The 14,881-nt window shown below is 40.3% G+C and overlaps 1 pseudogene; it reads right to left on the reverse strand.

Annotated features, from left to right (window-relative positions):
- Positions 1-10,995: 10,995 nt before the first annotated feature.
- Positions 10,996-11,116, reverse strand: LOC120102727 (small nucleolar RNA SNORA17; annotated as a pseudogene).
- Between the last annotated feature and the right edge of the window lie 3,765 nt (positions 11,117-14,881).

Below are 14,881 nucleotides of genomic sequence, written 5' to 3' on the forward strand. Positions count from 1 at the left end.
TACATCTGTGCTAGTTTGTGTTTTTATAAGAGCACACAAATAGTCTGTCAAAATTTATATGGTCAGTGCACGCTAGGGTTGGGATTTGAGTTCATGTATGTCTTGCCTTCCATAGATTCTTTGCTTAGGAATGCATTTATCCATTTGGTGACTCAAGTCTATTGAATGTTATAAAAGACAAAACCAGATTTAGAATAAAGAAAAAAATCTTGTTTCTTTTGCTATATACCATATGCTAAATCTCTCTTTAGATCATTTATAAAACATGAGTCTCTTGTTTCTTCAGAAACTGCAAATGAACCTAGTTTAGAACTGAGGGCACAGCACACCTTATATTTTCCTACTATGGCTACTTTCCTTCATTTAAATCTCTGACTCATTAACTCCAGATATTAGGAGATTCTACAAACATAACATGTCCTAAATGGGACAAAATAATGCAAGAAATGGAGGGCATGGTGAATAGGGATGGTGATTACCCCAGAAGTTCTTTCATGGTTGAGGATAATTTTCATTATCCTGGTTTTTTGTTATTCCAAATGAACTTGAAAATTGTTCTTTCTATCTCTATAAAGAATTGAGTTGGAATTTTGATGGGGATTGCATTGACTCTGTAGATTTCTTTTAGGAAAAATGGCCATTTTTACTATCTTAATCCTGCCAGTTCATTAGCATGGGAGGTCATTCCACCTTTGGAGGCCTTTTTCAATTTCTTTCTTCAGAGACTTGAAGTTCTTGTCATACAGATCTTTCACTTCCTTGGCTAAACTCACACCAAGATATTTTATATTATTTGGGACTATTGTGAGTGGTGTCATCTCCCAAATTTCTTTCTCAGCCTGTTTATCCTTTGAGTAGAGAAATGCTACGGATTTGTTCCAGTTAATTTTATACCCAGCCATTTTGCTCAAGTTTTTTAATCAGACTTAGTAGTTCTCTGGTGGAAGTTTTGGGGTAACTTAAATACACTATCATATATCTGCAAATATTGCATACTATTTTTTTACATAATCAAAATTAGTACAGTGAGTAAAAGATCTGATAGTTTCTTCTGTGTTGTACATTCTCTGAAAGCAGGACACTTTACTATATTATCCCTGTATATCTTTGAATTGTATTATTGAACATAGACATTTCCAACATTGGAAATGTCATCTATAATTATCCATCTTTTAATAGAAGTTCAGTCTCTGGAGACATACAAGTCGTTTGACCTCAGGCGCCTGGGGACCTTGGGCTTGTTCTAAGTGATGAGATGTGTTAAGCTTTGCAGCTGTGACCAGTCCTAACCGGTTCTCAATGATTTGCATGGTCTCACTGTACAGCCTTGGGGACTTCTTTACATACCAGTCACACTGTGTGCCAGTGTCATTGCTTTCAGGACTCAGCATGGACATGAGGGCCTCTGCTCAGTTTCTTGGTTTCTTGTTGCTCTGGCTTATAGGTAGAATGAACTAAAGTGGGAATTTCATTTTGATTTGTGTTGACCTGCATTTTGGGGGAAGGCCTTTTTTGGTTTTTTGTTTTTTGTTTTTGTTTTTGTTTTTGTTTTTGTTTTTTTACCATGCTTACCTACCTGGATATTCACAATGTCTCCACTCCTATTGCAAGACGTGATATCACGATGTCCCAGTCTCCATCCTCCATGTCTGCCTCTCTGGGAGACAGAGTCAGTCTCACTTGCTGGGAGTCAGAGTGTTATGGTAATTTAGCCTGGTATCAGCAGAAACCAGGTGGAAGTGTTAAACGCTTGCCCTACTCCACATCCAATTTACAATCTGGAGTCCCAACAAGGTTCAGTGGCAGTGGGTCTGTCAGATCATTCTCTCACTATCAGCAGCCTGGAGTCTGAAGATTTTCAATATATTACTGTCTACAGTATGCTAATTAGCCTCCCACACTGATACAAGTCATAAGATAAATCCCTGTGGAACAGAAGTAATAGACTGGGTTGCTCCACCTGCTCCTTCTCATGAGTCACCCACTGCAACTGCTTCTCAGATGTCACAGGATTTTAGTAAAGCTCATGAAGAGTCACTTGTTTTGGTAGAAGAAACTAAGTGGTTCTCTCTATAGCCTAGCTTTCTTCCTCTTCATCTCCAGTACCAAATGTCTTTTGTGCCTTAGCAGAGGATGGAGTCATTATACGTGAGCAGTTATAGCCTCAGCTGGGACTCATAGAGAACAGAGGAAGCTTCTGTAGACTTTCCATCACACATTATTTAATATAAAAGAGTTTCTAAATCTCAGTATTTAAGCAGTAAATATATACTACCTAGAGAAACTGAGAGTAGAGAGGATTCTTAGTTTTTGGTTTTTACAAGAAAGCTAGACCACATATGTCAGTGAAAGGGAAGGCTGCCTGATCATCCTTTCCTGTTTTTTAAATTCCAGCAGTGTGTGCTGATGCTCCAAGCTGTCTGTGTTATTTCACACAGCACTCTGCAGGCTCTTATGCCCACAGCTCTGCCTACAAGGATTAGACATCATTAAACCACACTCATCTGACTTTTAATCCCACTGAAAAAAGTAGAATTCATATTTGACTACATGAAATCATAGAGAAAAAAGGTTGCCTTAAAGAAGGTTCTAGAACTGGTATTACTGAATAATTGATATCCTGGAGCATAGTTTAAGAAACAAACAAAACACCCACACAAAGATAGAGAGCTATACTCTAGTCCATGTGTTTTAAGAAGTTGTGTGTGCAGCCAGAATACAGCAAATACATAGGCGAATGCCAGCAGCAAACCACTGAACTGAGAATAGGACCCCCGTTGAAGGAATCAGAGAAAGAACTGGAAGAGCTTGAAGGGGCTCGAGACCCCATATGTACAACAATGCCAAGTAACCAGAGCTTCCAGGGACTAAGCCAATACCTAAAGACTATACATGGACTGACCCTGGACTCTGACCTCATAGGAAGCAATGAATATCCTAGTAAGAGCACCAGTGGAAGGGGAAGCCCTGGGTCCTGCTAAGACTGAACCCCCAGTGAACTAGACTGTTGGGGGGAGGGCGGCAATGGGGGGAGGATTGGGAGGGGAACACCCATAAGGAAGGGGAGGGGGGAGGGGGATGATTGCCCGGAAACCGTGAAAGTGTATAACACTCGAAATGTATATAAGAAATACTCAAGTTAATAAAAAAAAAAAAAGAAGTTGTGTGTGGGTAAGATCTATTTCCTGTCTATGATATCCCATTCATCCACCCACCTATCTGAGTACCTAGAATATATACAATCTCTTTTTTTAGTTAACCTAAGGTTTTTTTTCTTTAAACATTTTTTTTTGTGGATTTCAAATCATTGTTTCCAATTTCATTCATCTCTTGTGCTTTTTATACCTGGCATTCTCCACCCTTGCAAATGACCTCCCCACTAAAATACCTTGTCTTGGGATCTGTAGTGTATCGCAGTGTATCACCACAGTATCTACTTTTGTGTATAAGCCTTTGCTTGTAGATGTTCATTGCAATAACTGGTTGGCTTCGTGAGAGGGTCCTCTGTCATCTGCTACTCTATCAATATTGGAACCTCACTGGGACACCTATTGGATACCCTATTGTTGTTCTGTGTCATGGAGATTCTGTAGTTTTGGATCCATAGGACTGTTCCCTCATGTATTCTAGCAGGTCATCAATGGGGTAGACAGTGTGGTGAACTAATTCAAAACCATGAATCCAGGCCAGAGAGTATTTGATGTGGTCAGCCCTGACCTTTTACTCTCTTGCCTTGTTGTAGGCTCACCAGCAACCTCCACAGCCAGGGCAAGTTCTATCTTGCTGCTCAGGTGAGATAGTAGGCCCAGTCTTCCAATTAAAGCAGCTGGTGACAGACATGATCAATTCTTCCACTAAATGACCCTAGGACCTATTCTCTTTCCTTCCATAGATAATGAGGGATGAGGGAGTTTGGAAGGATGGCTCCTCCTTGTTTGTACCATTGCCCAGCAGACAAGAGGCAAGGTGGCTCTAGTGCACTCATGTCTTCAGGGTTGGCTCACCTGAAATCCAGAGCAGCTCTGATGTGCTGCCCAGTTGCCATGCAAGGCCTGCTGTCTCAAGTGTTTTGGTAGGTGTGAGTCTGGGCCAGCTCTCCTGCTCTCATGACCCCATTGAGTCCAACTCTCCTGTCCACTGTCATTGTCAAGTGCCAATAGAGAGAACGGGATCTCCCTCTCACTGATCTCACTGTATATCAGACAAGAGGCAGGGCCAGGTCTTCCACACCAATGCCCTCAGGGCTAGCTCACTTGCAATGCTAACATCTAGGGTTAGCTCTACTATGCTGCCCAGGTGACATTCAGGATTTGCTCTCTGGAGTTCTATAGAATGTGAAGGACAGAGCCAGATCTCCCACTGTGTTGACTTAGGGACCCACATTTCCTGCCTGCTGTAGAGAAGGGACAGCCTCTTTTCCCTACCTATGCACTCAGGTGGCAGAGAATTGGAATGGTTATCTTTCTCATGTACTGTGTTTTTACTCTATTTGGATTGTAGTTCGCAAAGTTAAACCTGTAATATCTCACGTTTTAATTCATTGAATTTGTTTATGAGTAATTGTCCTTTTAACTTCAAGAAATGCTACTCCAAACACTTCATATGGGGAACACATTCTATTTTTTTAACCAATTTTAATTATTTTAGTGAGCTAAAAATCTAATAGTTTCTTCTCTGTTGTATATTCCCTGACAACAGGACATTCTTCAGTATTGCAGTAATTTATATTTGAAATATTTTATTTAATACAGAGACTTTACAAATGCCATCTGTATGTTTAAATACTTGTAAAGAAATACAAGTGCTTTTACCTCAGGCATCTGGTGACACTGGGCTTGTGCTAAGTGCTGAGATCAACAAGCCTTTGAGCTGTACTCAGCAATATCTGGTTCCCATTGATTTGCATGTCCTCACTGCCCAGTCTAGGGAACTTCTTCATATACCTGTCACACATATACTGTGCCACTGTCATTGCAGTCAGAACTCAGAATGGACATGAGGGCCCATGCTCAGTTTCTTGGGTTATTGTTGCTTTGGTTTGCAGGTAAGATGAACTAAAATGGGAATTCCACTGATTAGTATTGACTGTTATTTGGGTGATGTCATCCTTTATAATGCTTAATTGTGTGGATATTCATTATGTCTCCACTCCTAGGTGCCAGATGCGACATCCAGATGACGCAGGCTCCATCTTCCCTGCCTGCATCTCTGGGAGACAGAGTCACTATTACTTGCCGGGCAAGTCAGGACATTGGAAATTATTTAAGATGGTTCCAGCAGAAACCGGGGAAATCTCCTAGGCGTATGATTTATGGTGCAACCAACTTGGCAGCTGGGGTCCCATCAAGGTTCAGTGGCAGTAGGTCTGGGTCAGATTATTCTCTGACCATCAGCAGCCTGGAATCTGAAGATATGGCAGACTATTACTGTGTACAGTCTAAAGAGTCCCCTTTCACAGTGATACAAGTCATAACATAAACCCCTGTGAAAGCAGAAGTGAGAGGTTTGGTTGTCCCATCTGTCTCTCTTCATGAATCACCCACTCTAAGTATTTCTCAGATGTCTCAGTCTCAAAATCTGACAGTATAACAAAAAGGAAAAACTTGAGAAAGTCCATTACTGAAAGACCATGGGATTTGTATTTCTAATTAAAGCTAAGTCATCACAATGATGAGAGCTCTGAACTTCTTCCCAGCTAGGGATCAAAGACAGTTGACAACTCCAGAAGAATTTCTTTCAGTTTCATAGAAGTAAAATTTGAAGTAAAAGGAGATGAATGGAACCTTTGTGGAAGGTTGGATATTTATAGAGATTTCTGACTTGTGACACCATGGATGGCCCAGGACAGTTAAATTCAAAAGCAAAAGGGAGAAAGAACATTGGAAATCTTGGAAGAGGCAGTAGGAAGGGCTAGAGAGAGATGTATTTTAGGAGTACTAGATGATCTTGCAGAGGACCCGGCTTCACTTCCTAGCATGCAACTGGTGCTTCACAACCATTTAAAATTCCAGTTTTATGGACTCTGCTAACTCCTTTTGACATTGCTGTGTACAGGCAGGCACAATGTCATGCATAATTGCAAGTAAAACCATTCTTATGCATAAAATTAAATAACAGCCACTTTAAAAAGCAATAAAGCAGATTAGCAAGAGGAAGTTGACAGGATGCAGAGTAGAAAGTGGAAAACAACCTGTGACTCATGCAAGAGCTCTATTGGTGGGACTCAGTGATGGGAGCACCACAGGCTATAACAAATAGCTCTGTCATTCCTACACCCAGAAGAGGCCTACAGCGTTACAATACTTAACACCATTGATGAAATTTAATATTTCTGTGATTCTTCCTGCTTTGCAGGCTTGCATTGAAGGAGAAGCTTATTCTATTACATGACATGTAAGAGACTAGTCTACTCTGTAGATCTAGAATTAAGAAACAAAAACAAATCAGGGAGCCAGAAGCAAGCTCCACAGATGTATTCACACACAGTAAGAAAGCTAGAGGTGAAAGAAATGTTCAATATCTTTAGTCATAAGGGAAATGCAAATCAAAACAACCCTGAGAGTCTACCTCACACCAGTCAGAATGGCTAAGATCAAAAACTCAGGTGACAGCAGATGCTGGCAAGGATGTAGAGAGGAAGGGGAACACTCCTCCATTGTTAGTGGGATTGCAGACTGGTACAACCATTCTGGAAATCAGTCTGGAAGTTCCTCAGAAAATTGGACATTGAACTACCTTAGGACCCAGCTATACCTCTCTTGGGCATATACCCAAAAGATGCCCCAACATATAAAAAAGACACGTGCTCTACTATGTTCATCGCAGCCTTATTTATAATACGCAGAAGCTGGAAAGAACCCAGATGCCCTTCAACAGAGGAATGGATACAGAAAATGTGGTACATCTACACAATGGAATATTACTCAGCTATCAAAAACAACGAGTTTATGAAATTCGTAGGCAAATGGTTGGAACTGGAAAACATCATCCTGAGTGAGATAACCGAATCACAGAAAAACACACATTGTATGAGCTCATTGATAAGTGCATATTAGCCCAAATGCATGAATTACCCTAGATGCACAGAACACATGAAACTCAAGTAGGATGACCAAAATGCAAATGCTTCACTCCTTCTTTAAAAGGGGAGCAAGAATACCCTTGTTGGGGGGAGGGCAGAAATGGAGGGAGGGTGGGTAGGGGAATACACATATAGAAGGGGAGGGGGAGAGGTTAGGAGGATGTTGTCTTGGAAAGCAGGAAAGGGAATAACAATTGAAATGCAAATAAGACACTTTAGTTTTTAGCTGGAGCCAGAACCTCTACTGATCCCAGCCCACAGCTCCCTGCTCCCAAACCCCTTGGAAAAGAGAGCTCACTGCCCAGACAGGTGGGTACTCTTGATACTGCAGGGCAGTCTGCCCACCCTTGCCCACATCCCTGCCGCAAGAGGAAACTGTATAGCGCCACTGGGAAAAGGAAGATAGGGGCACTCTATTTGTGTTTTTCTGTATTTCCTTAAGGGTTTTATTTGTTTTCTCCTTAAAGGCCTCTATCACCTGCATAAGGTTTGATTTAAGGTCATTTTCATGCACCTTAGGTGTGTTAGGATACCCAGGGCTTGCTGTAGTAAGATAGCTGGGCTCTGGTGGGACCGTGTTGCTCTGGCTTTTGTTGTTCATAGCCATCTGGTTGTCACAAATGTTGGCAGACCCAGTAATCCCTTATGGGAACAGACCTCTGGGGAACAGTTATCAATGGTGGTCCTTGATTGTTTCAGGCTTCTGGGATTGCAGGTAGGGTGTGGACTGTCTGCTGGAGTATGGGAAAGGGGGGCAGGTCAACCCTCACAGTTGCTGAGCTTGCAAGGGGAGCTGTTTAGCATGGGTTTAATGCTTGGTGATCACACAACTTGGTTGGCACCAGCTTCTGGGTATGTGGGCAGAGCTTTGGCCCGGGAAATGGAATGAAGAGGGGGTCATGACTGAACTTGTAGCTGCTGGGTTTGACCAGAGAGGCCAGAAGTTTGGAAAGTTTGCTAGCAGTGTCACCTGATATTCTCTGGTGGCTACATAGTCTTTTCCTATTGACTACCACATATTGTTTTACTATTACTACCGCTCACATATAAGGCATTTTATGTGATTTTTTTTTTCAGGCAGGAGAAGCCTGTATGATTCTTCCCTCCATGTATCACATAGAATTTTTTTTGATGTAAAATTCCGTTGTAGCCTTGCAGTGACTGATAAATCTCTACAGGCTCCCTCCTCAAAATGAAGTTGCCTGTTAGGTTGTTCATGATGCTGTTGTTAAGGATTCCTAGTCAGGTCAGAGGGAAGTGAGAAAGGAGAGTGGGTAGGAAGGATGAGCTCTGGGTCCCACTGGATTGGATGTGTTCTGTGTATGTCTGAGAGGCCTAGTCTTATTCTATAGGATAGTGCCTGTGTGCCTCACATCTGTGAGGAGGATCCAGATGGTCAATAACCTGTGCTATAATAAAGATTATGTTACAGATGAACTGAATGCGATGTTTTGCGTTCAGCCCTTGTGTAAGGGCTTTGTTTCTTTCTTTCTTTTTTTTTTTGTTGTTAAAAGAATTAAAGTGTATAGTTGTTTGTAAAAAGAAACATCACAAGTGAAAGGAACATTCAGAAAGCAACATCAAAGACTGCTCATGAAATTTGTCTATAATTTTGCACTTCTCATAATTTCATCATCCAGTAGTGATGTTTTCATGACCCAAACTCCCCTCTTCTTGTCTGTCAGTCTTGGAGATCAAACATTTATCTCTTGCCAGCCTAATCAGAGCCTCCTACATAGTAATGAATATAACTTTTGCATTGGTACAAGAAGGCATGCCTGACCCACAAGGTTTTCAACCAGTTTACTGAGGTCCCAGACAGATTCAGGGGCAGTGGGTCAGGGAAGTTTTCACACTCAAGACCAGCAGAATGTCGCCTGAAGATTTGAAGGTTATTATAGCATGTAACATATTCATGTTCCTCCCAGTCTGATGCAGACCCTAACAAAAACATCTTTCCTTGAAATGGTCCATGTGCCAAATAAGTTCTATGTGAGAGAGAGTTGTTAAGAATTTTTATGTCACTGACTGCAGCTGAGGATTTTGGAACACGGTTTATTGTCTACAGTCTAAGTGTGATGCATTTCTGACCTCATCAGCTACAATAACAGTGATATTACACCTGCATCAGGAAAATAGTGAACAGGTGCCCCTTCAACAACCATCAATGATGGGGATGAGGCTGAGTGGAAACCATTCTGACCCTACAGGACTTACCTGCGTTTATCACTCAGTATCTAGTAAAGAAGACAGGAAACTAAGACCTATTCCTTCATCAGCCTGTGTCCTTTAATAAATTTCATTATTGCCACATTTTTTTTTTTGGTTCTTTTTTTCCGGAGCTGGGGACTGAACCCAGGGCCTTGTGCTTCCTAGGTAAGCGCTCTACCACTGAGCTAAATCCCCAGCCCCCTATTGCCACATTTTATGCTCTTAATTTAAATTCCATTTTTTATATAAACAGTACAGGTTGTATTTCCCTTTGTTTTCTGTTTGTATAAAGTATGACTCCTTAATTTTCATAGTGTGTCTTACCTTCTCAAGAAATGTTTTTCCTTCCTTCCTTCCTTCCTTCCTTCCTTCCTTCCTTCCTTCCTTCCTTCCTTTCTCTCTTCCTTTTGCTGTTACTTTTTTTCTTTATTGGATATTTTCTTTACTTATGTTTCAAATGTTATCCCTTTTCTTGATTTTCCTTCTGGAATTCCACTTATCCCTTTTCCCCTCCCCTGCCTTTATAAGAGTGTCCCCTTACCCACCCACCAACTCCCTCCCATTTTCCCACCCTGGTATTTCCCTACACAGAGGCACTGAGCCTTCACCAGTCCAAGGACCTCTCCTCTCATTGATGCCTGATAAGGCCATCCTCGCATACATATATATCTGGAGCCATGGGTCCCTCCATGTGTATTCTTTGGTTGGTGGTTTAGTCTCTGGGAGCTCTGGGGGGTCTGGTTAGTTGATATTGTTGTTCTTCCTATGGGTTGCAAACCCCTTCAGCTCCTTCTGTCCATTTTCTAATTCCTTCACTGGGGGCTTGATTTTCAGTTCAATGGTTGGACGAGAACATCTGATTGTGTATTTGTCAGGGTTTGGCAGAGCCACTCAGGAAACAGCTATATTAGGCTTCTGTCAGCATGTACTTCTTGGAATCCACAATATTGTCTGGGTTTGGTGACAGTATATAGGATTTATCCCAGGGTGGGTCTGTCTCTGGATGACCTTTCCCTTAGTCTCTGCTCCACATTTTTTCTCTGTATTTCCTCCTGTGAATATTTTGTTCCCCCTTCTAAGAAGGACTAAAGCATCCACTCTTTTATCTTCCAACTTCTTGAGCTTCATGTGGTCTGTGGATTGTAATTCCAGCTTTTGGGCTAATGTTCACTTAACAGTGAGTGCATACCATGTGTGTTTTTTGTGATTGGGTTACCTAACTCAGGATGATATTTTCTAGTTCCACCCATTTGCCTATGAATTTCATGAAGTCATTGATTTTGATAGCTGAGTAGTACTCCATTCTGTAGATATACAGAAGTGAGAGGCTTGGCTGCCCCATCTGCTTCTCCTCATGAATCACCCAGTCTAAGTATTTCTCAGATGTCTCAGGTCTCTCTGAGATTCTGGAGTCATGTCAGATGTCGTCTTTCATGTGCTATGCCCTGCTCATGCCTTATGGTCTCAGACTGGTGGTTTTAACAGGTTAGCTACCTGCTGGCCCTTATGGTAGTTGTCTGGTGACTCGTTACCCATGTTGTCCACCTGAGTGGCCTCTTGAATGCATTGTCTGTCTCAGGCTCACTCATGGCCATGGCCCTGGTCATAGGCCAGGTTGTTTTAGTCTCTAGCTCCCCATCCTGGAAGACTTTCTGTTCTTGCATCGTGACATTTAGTCTGTTTTAGGCTTAGTTCTTTAAGGGAATGTTAGGCTACTAATAATTCAGATGTTCTTAGGTCAGGACATCAGTGAGCTGAGCATCTGCATAGCTTTTCTTTTCTCTACCTCCTACTGACATACCTGCAATGCCTTTGGGAGGCGGGAGTACACCACAGTCTTGATCACTCTGATTTTATACAACAAAGAAGAATAAAGTCAGAAGATATACTGCCACATTTCTATCATTCCAATTTTCCTAGTTATGTTGCCTTTTGACTGTCTACATAAATTCTAGACTGAATTTACCAACTTTTGAAATTCTTTGAGATATAGTATTTGCATTATATTGATTTTATTAGCAAACTCCAGATGATATCCATTTAATTCTCATTCATGGGACTTGAAAGCCCAGTGGTTAAGAGCATCTGTTTATCCTGAAAGTTACCTGGGTTTGATCCTCATCCGTGATAAGGTGATCAACAGTTATGTTTTTTTTATTATTTAATTTATTAGCTAATTAATTATACTTGAGTCCTCTGTGTACACACACACACACACACACACACACACACACACACACACACACACACAAATACACCCATAGAGGGAATCTGATATCATTACAGATGTTTGTGAGTCATCATATGGGTGCTGTGAGTGGAATTCAGGACCTCTGGACAAGCAGTCAGTGCACTTAACCATCGCACAGCTGTCTTAATTTCAGTTTCCCATACCATCTTCTGTCCTTTGATGGTACTAGATATGCATATAATGTCTGTGAGACCTGCAAACAATGTATACACTCTTTTTTTATTTCCAAAAAGCAGATATATTCATTATTCACTTGTATCCTTTTTTTTTTAAACGCAGATATATTCTCTAGTTACTTGTACGTCTTTCAATGTAAGGAACTGTTTTTCTATCCTGAGTATATGTAGAGATTTTATTGTAATTATTTTCAAATATCTATGTTGTTTCCTTGATTTATGAATTTGTATAATAATATTTTAACAACCATTTTATTTTATTCATTTCATTGCTGACTTCTTACTCCCTTTCTTTTATCTTATTGTTTTAGATACAAATGTCAACAGTGGACATTTTGGTCTTTTGTATAATCTGAGGCATAAATGCCCAATATTTGTCTACTGATTATTATATCTGCCTGAGCTTTATAGATAGTAAAATATTTTTGTGACTATGCTTTCTTTTTTAAACATTACGATGTAGACTTAATGATTCCCATAGAAGTGGTTTTAAGATACTATAGAAATATTTGTACTTTTTTCTTTACCTGTCAAAAGGATGACCTATATGGATAGAGTGTATAATATTAAATTTGTTGTTTTTTTTGGAAAATACATTCACTTTGACCATAGTGCCTTCCAAGAGGGAAACAAAATTGGAGGGGGAAGAATTAGACGAGGAGCATGAGGAAGAGATACTAAATAAAATTTACTTTATTCCTTTCCTCTATATCCCTGTCTCAACTTACAACCCAATCAAACATCTTTATTAGAATTTTTTAAATAAAATAACAAAATTTCTCTATTATGTCTGAAGTTTCGTTATTTATACCTGCTCATCTGTAAGGGGCAATGTTTTTGTCTGTGCTTACTGTATGCAATCATTGTCATCGTTAACCATAACCGCAAGAAGATCAAAGCACAAACCTGTTTTTCTTCTAATGTTTCCATCGCAGTGGATATTTGATGTCTTCATCCCTCAGAACACATTTACTTTTAAAGACGTGTGATGTAGCCATCATGATAGCTATGATGTATAAATTGAAAAATGTAGATAAGCCTGGAGAAGACACAACTATTTATAAAGCTAGCCACCTCCAGATTTATGATTTTCAGTGCACATATGGTGAATGGATAGACAGTCATACAGACAGACAGGTTTATGATATGTAGATAATCTCTATGTGACCCTCTAACTATCCATCCCTAAAGCAAACAGACCATTAGTACTTCGAAAGCAGCCCAAAATTTTCTGTTATTTTTTGCTCATGATGCTATCTTATTCAGTTTTATGCCCATTAAGTACAGAATTATGACTTAAATTCCTTAGGGAGATTAATGTGAATTCTGAGGGGGGAGAAGTCGTTTAGAAATTTCTGACATGTGACACAATGAAAAACCAAGATCACTTAAATTGATCAGATCTGTGATTCATATGCATACTTATTTTATAACACATTGTACTATAGAATTGCCATTAACTGTGATATATGACAAAATCTAAGGTAATTGTTTGACAAAATAATTCTCTGTATAATTCGAATGACAGTAGTCAGTTTTCAGGAATACAAACCATTGGGTAAACATTAATGAAATGGTTAAAATAAAAAACATGAGTGAAGAGTGTGTAAGACAGGAGAATAATGTCCCACCCTTTCTTAAGGCAAGGTTTGACAGTACATAAGAAGGAAATACTTGAGAAAGTCCATTACTGAAAGCCTGGAGGATTTGCTAATTAAAGCAAAATCACTAGAATGATGAGAACTCTGAACTTTACCACAGCCAGGGATCAAAGATACTTGAAAACTACAGAAGAATACCCCAAAATGATTTCTTTCAGATTTATAGAAGCAAAATTTGAAGCAAAAAAGAGATTAAGAGGACTTCTGGGGAAAGGTGGATGTTTAGAGTTTTCTGAGTTGTGACTCCATGGATGACCCAGAACAGTTAAATTCAAAAGAAGACTGGAGAAAGAATATTGCAAATCTTGGAAGAGGTGGTTAAAAAGGCCTAGAGAGATGAAAACATTTAGGAGCACTGGCTGTTACTGCAGAGGACCTGGGTTCAGTTCTTAGCATGCATCTGATGGTTCAAACCCTTTATAACTCCACTTTTATGGAATATACTGACTATTTCCGACTTTCCTGGGCACAGGCATGCACATTGTCATGCATAATTGCAAGTAAAACCACTCTTATCCATAAAATTAAAGAACTCTTAAAAAGTATGAAAGCAGATTAGCAAGAGGAAACTGAAAGAATACAGGGTAGAAAGTGGAAAACAGCTTCTGGTTCCCAGTTGTGCCTGACAGAGCCCACACCCCAGTTGAGGCTCCACTCCCCAGGTATTCTGACACACCCAGATTTACAGATAAGACCCTAAATCTCATGACCTCAAAACCAGCATATCTGGACCTCTGCCACCTGTGGAAGCTGATTCCTCATCCAGTGAGAAACCCTCATGCTTTCAGGTTTGCAAATCTGCCAGCGACCAGACACCCTACCCTGAACCTAATCCCATACAGCCCACACCACAGTTGCAGCTCAACTCCCCAGGTATTCTGACACACCTAGTTTCACAGGCTCACAGGCTCACAGGAAGGACAGAGTACAGTCAAAGAAAGGGAGACCAGATAACGACCAGGGATAACCAGATGACAAGAGGCAAGCACAAGAACATAAGCAACAGAAACCAGTTTGATTTGGCAACATCAGAACCCAGTTCTCCCACCACAGGAAGTTCTGGATACCCTAACACACCTCTGCTGCAAGATTCAGATCTAAACTCTCATTTGTGTCTCATAAAGGACACAGATAACTCCCTTAAGGAAATACAGGAGAACAAAATCAAACAGGTAAAGGAATTGAAGAAAACTGTTCAGGATCTAAAATGGAAATAGAATCATTGAAGAAAACTCAAAGCCATGAAGATGGAAAACCTACAAAAGAGAGCAGGAGTCAGATACAACAGAATACCAACGGAATATAAGAGATAGAAGAGAGAACCCCAGTGGCAGAGATACAATAGAGGACATTGGCACGACAGTCACAAAAAAATATAAAAGCAAAAAGTTCCTATCTTAAAACATTCAAGAAATCCAAGACAAAGTGAAAGGACTGAACTGAGAATAATAGATGTAGCAGAGAGTGAATATTCCCAGTTCAAAGGGCCCATAAAAATCTT

Source organism: Rattus norvegicus, chromosome 4 (assembly GCF_021556685.1).
Source record: "Rattus norvegicus strain SHRSP/BbbUtx chromosome 4, alternate assembly SHRSP_T2T, whole genome shotgun sequence".
Classification (NCBI taxonomy): domain Eukaryota; kingdom Metazoa; phylum Chordata; class Mammalia; order Rodentia; family Muridae; genus Rattus; species Rattus norvegicus.